This window comes from Pezoporus occidentalis, unplaced genomic scaffold (assembly GCF_034315485.1).
Source record: "Pezoporus occidentalis ecotype Australia unplaced genomic scaffold, CSIRO_AGI_Poc_V1 ctg32, whole genome shotgun sequence".
NCBI classification, from domain to species: domain Eukaryota; kingdom Metazoa; phylum Chordata; class Aves; order Psittaciformes; family Psittacidae; genus Pezoporus; species Pezoporus occidentalis.
The window spans coordinates 4,918,720-4,927,450 of record NW_026915158.1 but is presented as its reverse complement, the minus strand read 5'-3'; positions in this window follow the sequence as shown (position 1 = coordinate 4,927,450).

Below are 8,731 nucleotides of genomic sequence, written 5' to 3'. Positions count from 1 at the left end.
GCAGGACATGGCCTGTACCCCGGGGAGCATGGTGCTGTTGCCCATGGAATCCATAATAGCAGAAACCTGAGCCACGGTCTTGAATATCTCTCCCTATGTATCCAGTACTTGACAGAGCAGTGATTTTGAGACTGACAGGAAGCTGCCACCAGAGATGTGGGCAATCAGTGTCGGCACCAGACAGAGCTGATGAGAGGGGAGGCTGCAATGCAGAGCTCGGAGTGTAGGGAGTGCCTGCACTGGTCTGGTGAGGGGAGGGTGCACAACGGGCAGGGCTGCACTCGGTGCTCCCTGGTGGAGGTCCTCCTGCAGCAGGTGGCTGAGCTGCGGGACGCTGTCAGTAGCTGAAAGGTGTCAGGGGAGTTGAGAGAGAGCTGGGCTGCTTGATCCAGGCCCATGCTGTGCGGGGGTCACAAATGTCCACCATAGCACATACAGAAAATGAAGACCAGCTGGATTGGCCAGGTTAATAAATGGTTATAACAGTAGTGCCATAGTCAGGAGTTTGGGTATTTAGAACATGGGACTTAATCTGGGAGGCCAGGTCTACTGGAGGCTGGTGGAGCTGGTCAGTGGACTTCAGCCTCTTCAGGAGCCTGCTTAGTAAGCTTCAATGGTGTAAAGCTCTAGAAAGCAGAGAGGATCAAGCCTGCTGGGTGATATTCAAGAATCACCTGCTGCAAGCTCAGGAGTGTTGTCCCCCAGCTAGAAGGAAATGTGCCAGGAGATCTCCAGAAGCTATCAGGAGAGCTGGCTACCCTGGATTTGGAGAAGGCTGAGGTTCTCAATTACTTCTTTGCCTTGGGTCTTCACTGGTAAATGCTCTGACCACACCACCCAAGTCTTGGAAGGCAGATGCAGGGACTGTGAGAATGAAGACCTTCAGCCCACTGTAGGAGAGGATCAGGTTCAAGACCATCTTAAAAATCTGAACATGCACAGGTCCATGAGACCTGATGAAATCCATCCGCAGGTCCTGAAGGAGATGGAGAATGAAGTTGCTAAGCCACTGCCCATCATATTTGAAAATCATGGCAGTCAAGTGAAGTTCCCGATGACTGGAAAAGGGGAAATATAACCCCCATTTTCAAGAAGGGGAAAATAGATGACACAGGGAATTACAGACCAGTCAGTCTCACCTCTGTGCCTGGCAAAATCTTGGAGCAGATTCTCCTGGAAGGCATGCTAAGGCACATGAAAATCAACAAGGTGCTTGGTGACAGCCAGCATAGCTTCACTAAGGGGAAATCCTGCCTGACCAATTTGGTGGCCTTCTATGATGGGGCTACTGAACTGATGGGCAGGGGTAGAGCAGCTGATGTCATCTACCTGGACTTTTCCAACCCTAACTGTTCTATGATTTCCTAGTGAAAGGCTAAATGCATACTCCAGTAAAAGATGAAGCTGAAGAAATGATTTTCAGGTTAAAAACACCTGTTAATTTCTGGGTTTCTTAGGCTATATAAGGTATGTATAGGTGACAATTTTAGCTCAGACCAGAATTGTACTTTTGAAGCATATCCCTCAAGTATATCCACTCATTGCGCTTTGGGCTGCATTGTGGAATGGGCTTGGAGATCATAACTTTAGATGAGACTAACCTGTAATACAGTCTCAAGTATCATACCTAATATGCTCTAATCACTAAAAATATTGTACAGATGGGACCAGACAAGACTTAGCCCTCAGCAAAACCCCAGTCAGCCCTCAGACAAACACAGCATGGATGACATAGAAGCCATCAATAACTATTCTACTCTATAGATCAGTTTCCAATAGGCCACAGTACCAGTAACACAGACAATGAAATATGCAGGTGCAAGGTATATTTTGTGTTCCTATGAAGCCACGCGCATGGCTCAGATATCCTGTGTATGCCCTTCTGCAGTTTTTCCCCATTGAACCACAAGTGCTCATGACAAGGGTGTTGAAAACAAGACCATGTTCTGCATATGAAAGACTGGATAATCAAATATTACCATGCAGCCCAGCTGTCAGCCAAGCCAGAAAAGCTGATTCTTTGCTCCCACTGCCATTACTTCTGATTGGGCTGCCAGACATTTTAGTCTCTTTTAGCTCATTTACAAGTATACCATGTTCGTATTGCATATTTATTGTCTATTTACTTCTATTGGACAGGCTAGATATGAAGCCATTGTCACTTGATATCACCCAGGCAGTACCCATCAATTAAGCCCTTTACTGAAGCCAGAAGAATCTTTTGTCTGTGTGTTAAAGTCCTTTCCTGTATGACAGAACAGTAAGGCTTATTAGTGACAGTCCATTTCTTTCTGCTCGTTAAACTGATTGATTGTTACCAGATGGGTTTGAGGGATGTTTGGATTGAAGAAGCAGGTTTCCTTTCCCTTAGACGTTTATAAACGTGTTGCCCTGAAATTCACATGCATCCTTCAAATTGTGTCTGAGCTACTTCAGTGGCAAATTGCATATTCCTCTTTGCCTCTTGGAGATGAGTGAAACCCCTGTAGCTTTCATCAGTGCTAATTTCTGCCATCTTCGTTGGGGTTTTTTCCTCTTTCTGTAACCCAGCTGCCTACTCAGCTCACCAACACAGGTTAATTACAATTAACATCACTACATCCTTCAGAATGAACTAACAAGGACCTGGTGCACTGCAACTCCAGTAATTATTTGCAGCTGTGATAAGAAAATTTCTTTTTCAGAATCGGAACCATTCTCCTCACTTTACACTCGCTGCTCCAAATTACAGCCATAAGTTATAAGGAATTCAGCCCAAATATTTATGGAAAAACAATGACTACTTACCTTGGTTTTTCTGACCATCAATCGCAAATTCCTATGTATTAGAGTACTTGAACAGGGCCAATAAATAAGCTGGAAAGGGACCTTTTACAAGGGCCTGTAGGGATAGGACAAGGGGGAATGTCTTTAAACTGAAAGAGGGGATATTTAGATTAGATATAAGGAAGAAAACACCAACGCAGATGGAAGACTTTAATACTGAAAATCAAAGTACAGACAGCTGAAAAAAGCTGATAGTTTTCACATTCACATGACTGCAATCATAGAGAAATATGAGTCAGATTACACTGGAATAACCAAAAGGACATTATTGCTGCTTATTGTCCATCCTTTTCTCTTACCCACAAAAATTCAATAAACCTGTAGTTTAAAAAAAAATAAAACTGCTCTGAACGTATTCCACCTCTGGGTGACCTGTATAATCTATCCCTCAAGTGCATAATTCTAGATCTTATACCCAAACAAATGAAACAAAATGTCTTGCATTACTGATTTTCAATTCAAGTAAATTATGAATTATAAGAAAGCAAACTTTAATTGCCACTGTTTTTACAGGTAATATACTTGTTAAGGCAACAGGACTAAGCCCAGGAGGGGATCTCTATTCAGGCCTTACCTTAATGAAAAAACTGTCCTGTATCTAAAAGCACAACTGCACACTTAATTTGGAAATACACTAAACCACATTGGGCTGCTTATTTACAGCAATTTTTTTACTCATTTGTACATTGATTTATCTATCATAAAATAATTCCCAGGAAATACTGAACTAGCAAGTATGTGTTAAAACACAGGTAGCTAAAGTTATCATTTCAGGCTAAGCAGCAAAGTATCTAGCTATTTTGAAATGCTAAAGCACAGCAATCCCTGCTGACATACCTTTTCCATGTTGTTAGGTCATCTCACTTGAAGAGCATTGAAAATCATCACTCAGCTGCCCTGACAAGAGGGGTCCCAAATTCCATGAGCTGTGAGACCAATTCATGCTCCACATGTCCCACTTGAGTGACAATGCTCCTGATTTCATGAGAGTGCAATTATGCCCCATTGTTTCATGAGACAGCACTTTTGTTTTTCAGTAGGAGGTGTTAAAACAAAAAAATCACTGCACACACTAATCACTTCAGTGTACAGGTCATCTTCTCCAAGTCAAACAAGTGTCAGTACTCTATACAGTCATTAGGGAAAGGGAGGGAATTCATCTCTCTAATCCTGTCTTGCTGCCCTCAGTTGCATAAATTAATCTTTCAGTATTAATTTATATTAATATATATAATCCTAACCATGCTTTTGCAGAAGTTTTGTATCAAATCCATTTTTTAAGTGGAGGTTCCTACATTTTCTGCTTTAAATAAATAAATAAAACAAGTAGGTTGTGAGAGACCTTAAATCAAGCCTGAGACTCTTAAGTCAAGCTTTTATGTCTTCTTGAACACCATGTATTCACTCCTCCCACACAGCTAAAGGTCACCAGGATTTTGAAAGTAACAAGGGATGGTAAGAGCAGCACAGCAAGCACTTCAGGTGACTTGTTTCCCTGAAGATAGGTACCCTGGAGAACCACACTAGTGCAGCTCTGTTCAGTACCAAGTTTGCCTACGTTTCATTTGCCTCCTTTAGAAACAGGAGATAAGGATAAGGAGGCCATAGCAGCTCATAATCCCAGAGCAGCACACTGCTCTATCATCTCTTGAGTTGCAACAGCAGATCCCAGCCCTTTTCCCCAGCCTCAGGAAAAATGGATGTGTGTACCTGGATTATGCACCTTTTGCAGTGTTTTCAGGAAAGCTCCTGACTTTTACCACCTCGATTGGTATGTTACCAGTGTGGTAAATCCCTGTTACTCTGTTCTAAACAGCACAGGTTGTGACAGTGATGCAGCATCAAATGCAAGTCTCCAAAAAGCTGTCTAGGCATTTCTTCAAGTTGTTTCCTGTTTCACCATTCCTCTGAAAGGTCACCAAGCAAGTTATGTGGAAATTATAAACCGATAGGACAGATCAGTGTCAGACTTGACAGAAGCATCCAAAAATACATTTGTTCTTACTGCTTGACAGCATTTAAAACCACATCAGAATTGATAAGAACTTGCCAGATTTGACGTTTCTGTGGCTGACATGGACTGAAAGCAGAGCAGCCACATTTCGCTGGATTCATGCAGAAAGAAAAGAGCATAAAAGACCACACATTTTAAAGACAGTTTGACCTATTCAGAGCTGGAGAACAAATCATACTGCTCATTGGGGAACAAAGCCAAAAGCTGTTCTCTAGAGTCAAGCCAGTCAGTTCAGTAACATCTACATTATCAGTTAAGCATGAGGATAAGCTTTTCCTCAGTTTACCCCACTTACCCACTTCACCCACCCCATTTATACCCAAGAACATGTCCAGTCCTAAACTAGGCCACCATCAGAGCATTTACCAGGGAAAGGGAAGGTGTTCAAGCACCTAGGCAGCACGCAAGCACAGTTCCAAGCTCTCATTGACAGACTAGGAAGCCCCATCCATCAGCAAAACCCCTCCACTACATCTCCAAGCACAGTGAAAATGCTTTCAACCCAATTTTAAATTTAGGGTAAGATTTAGCAACATGAGCTAAGTGCAATTGGATTGGCTTATACCATGTCCATCTTGCAAGCTTGCCCTTCACCTCACAGGAAAAAAATTACCCTATGTAAAAATAAACATTAAATATTTGAGCAACATCTCACTCTTCTGAAAGGTAAATTTATTAAACTGCCATATAAAGCCAGACACTAAGTACTCAGGTGAATGTATGTGCTGCCTTCCTGATATCCAGGCACAGAGTATTTAATCTTGTCTGGCATCTGTGGAAAGCCAGATGGGCTTTCAGGCAGGAGGGGGAGGAAATAGGCTTGGCAGCATAGGAGTGACTGGCTTTTGTCAAGTAACCGTTAGAGATCTCAACAAGGCATAGGAAAATGGGCTCTCCCCACAGACAGGAAGAGGAGGAGGGCAGACAGTGCACATGGAGGGAATCTGCAGGGAGGAGGAGAGCAAAGTAATGGGAAATCAATCAACAAATAGGATGTACAACTTCACTTCAAAAAACACGGGACAGGAAGAAAGACTACTTTCAGTTCTAAATGCCTTTCAAAGTCTGAAGCTAAATGTATATTAAAAGGTGCAAATTTTGAGAAGATGCAGCAAAAGGTGCAGCAGTAAGCACAGAAAGGAGGGAAATTAATTTACTCATTTCCTGCAGATCCTAGCCCTGGATGATTGCAGATCTCTTTCCATGTACAGTCTAACCAGAACATGCAAGCTCGGCACAATCTATAATACTCATCTGCCAGAAATGTATATTCCTGATAAAGCAGGTGAACCCAGCATCACACTGAACAGTTGTCCTGCTGCACACTTCCATGTAAAATGCATCAATAGGTAAAAAACTGTTAGCATTTGAATAATACTGAAATAAATAAACTCTTAAGTCAGGTACCTAGGGTTGCTTGAAAAATCATCTGTAAGTTTTTTGCAAAATACATGAATGTAAGAATAAAAACTAAATTATATTCTGTCCTTTCTCCCTTTGTAGAAGGGAGCAATCACAGCATAATGGCTTCTTGGGAAAACCTGAGGCAGCCATCAAGCAGTGTTAACCATAGGAGAATGTGCCTATATATGGTTAAAACATGGTTCCCTCTACAGAGAGGGAAGCACTACTCTGTAACAAATAAAGTTTGTTTTTACTGAGAGACCTGTGGCTGAACTGTATGTATGTTTGACACCCATGTTGTATGAAGCTGACTTGCACCTAAATAGTGTGACCATTACTAAATGACATTTGGAATTGCTGTATTTCTCTGACTCAAAAAAGTCAAGTCTCACAGTAGCGTGACAATACAATTCTAACAGACCTCACTTCACCATGTTTAAATATCAGACACGTCACTTTGCTGCCTGCTAGGATCAAAGAGAATGGCAGCACATGGATCATCAGATCATTTTGAGGATACAAAATAATTGTGTAACAGAAACTGAGAAAAACAATTGAACTTGAAGCTTATCCAGCTTGAAATTCCCGAGGACTCCTGAGTATATTTGAGAAGTATGTATGTGAAATGACCAAAAAGGAGGAGTAAATACAAAAAAACTTTTGCTCACTACCAGTCTGTAGGTTAAAATACACACACACACATATATGTAGTGTTAAACTGAATAAAATATGGCAGAATTTTTGTAGAATGTTTGGTTGTAACATTGCATCTAAACAGCTGTAAGAACCAAATTTATTAAAAAACTGGTTTGTCTTTGAATTACTGCATTACTAAGATTTTTTTGAAAACAAGAAAAAATATTAACTCCCTCCCACCCAATGTTTCTGAAATAAAGGGGGTTCTATAGGTTCCAAACAGCCCTGGCTTCTGTTCTGCCATTTCTCCAAAAGCTGTAAGTAAAAGATTTAGAAACAAAAAGAATTTATGGAGGTTAAAAAAAAAAAAAAAGTCTTTAAACAAAACAAATCATAAAAGAGGTACCCCCCACACACACACACTACAAGCAGTTTTGTTCCAAGTACTTAATACTATAAGGCGGCTTTGAAAGTTTTATTTCTCTAAAATAAATCACCTGTTTATGATATTACACATCTAAAGGCAAAGAACTTGTGTTTGTTATGGTTCAGAACCACGTACAGTACCATAAAAGGGAACAAACACTTTTCCAAGACAATTAATGTCACACCATCCTGAAGTGGGAAGAGTGTCAAAATAATCCAGGAGACGCAGTCTCCAACTTGTGAATTTTAGGGTCTTTTTCCCCTCCAGTTTATTGAAGTTGAAAGGGTTCTGACAACCATCAGAGTAAAATTCAGGAAGAATGCTTGCAAAGCTTTTTCCCCTCCCTTTACCCCTTTATTCATCGTATATCACTGTCAGTCTTCTAACAATTAGGTTTTATAATGTTTCAAGTCAATTATATATCATTGGTTTTGTTTTGTTGTGGTTTGTTTGTTTGTAGGGAGTATTTTTGTTTTAACTACCTTTGCTATAATGATGGTATGCTGTTATTACAAGTTGGAAGTTTATACCAGGATGCAATGTATTGTTTGAGCGTCATCCCTTTTAACTGTCTGCATCAAAGAAACTATTACTTATGAGCCAGCCAACAAGATGAGCAGAATTTCAGCTGAAGCATCTTGCAACGAATATACTGAAAATACAGATTACTTCAATGACCAGCATTAACCAACAGAGAATCAGAATAGTTTGGGTTGCAATGAGCAGGGACGTACATATCCAACTAGATCAGGTTGTCCGAGCCACATCCAATCTGGCCTTGAATGCCTTCAGCCTTACAAAACAGCTGCTATGAACTCACTGAACAAGAGAGACAATTTCTTTCTTCAGAACAACCCAGTTGGACAGGTCCCCCAAGACACCAGGCAGTAAGTAGTGATATTTCAAGAACAATCTCCTTTTCCTGTAGGCCAGGAAATTGCATTAACCCACGTCTAAAATTTTCCAAGAATTTTTCCTGTGGCACACCCACACTATCTCCTCTTTATACACAAAGAGCTCCCAGTAAAACTGTTGTATGGCAAATAAAATTACCCTCTAATTCTAGCTGTGAATAACTCTAAGCACATGACAGGAGAAGAATCAGCATGTTTTAAGCACAAACTGTCCTGTTTAAATACAGTCTGCCTCACAGCAGTAGGTCAGAGTTGGGCCTCTCAAAATCCTTACAGCTGCTTTTCAGGTTGCTAAGGCTTAAACAACACTGACAAAACTGTCACACACATGCACAGACCAGCTGGTAAGAGATCTGCAGTGGTGCTCATTTTAACATGTCATTTTTCCCCCTTCACATTTCATTCAGGTTATTATCATACAGTGTCATCCAAATTGCCAAAGTGAAATACATTTTGTTTAGGGAGGAATGGTGCCACCAAAAGCCTACATTTCTTAACTTTCTTTACCCT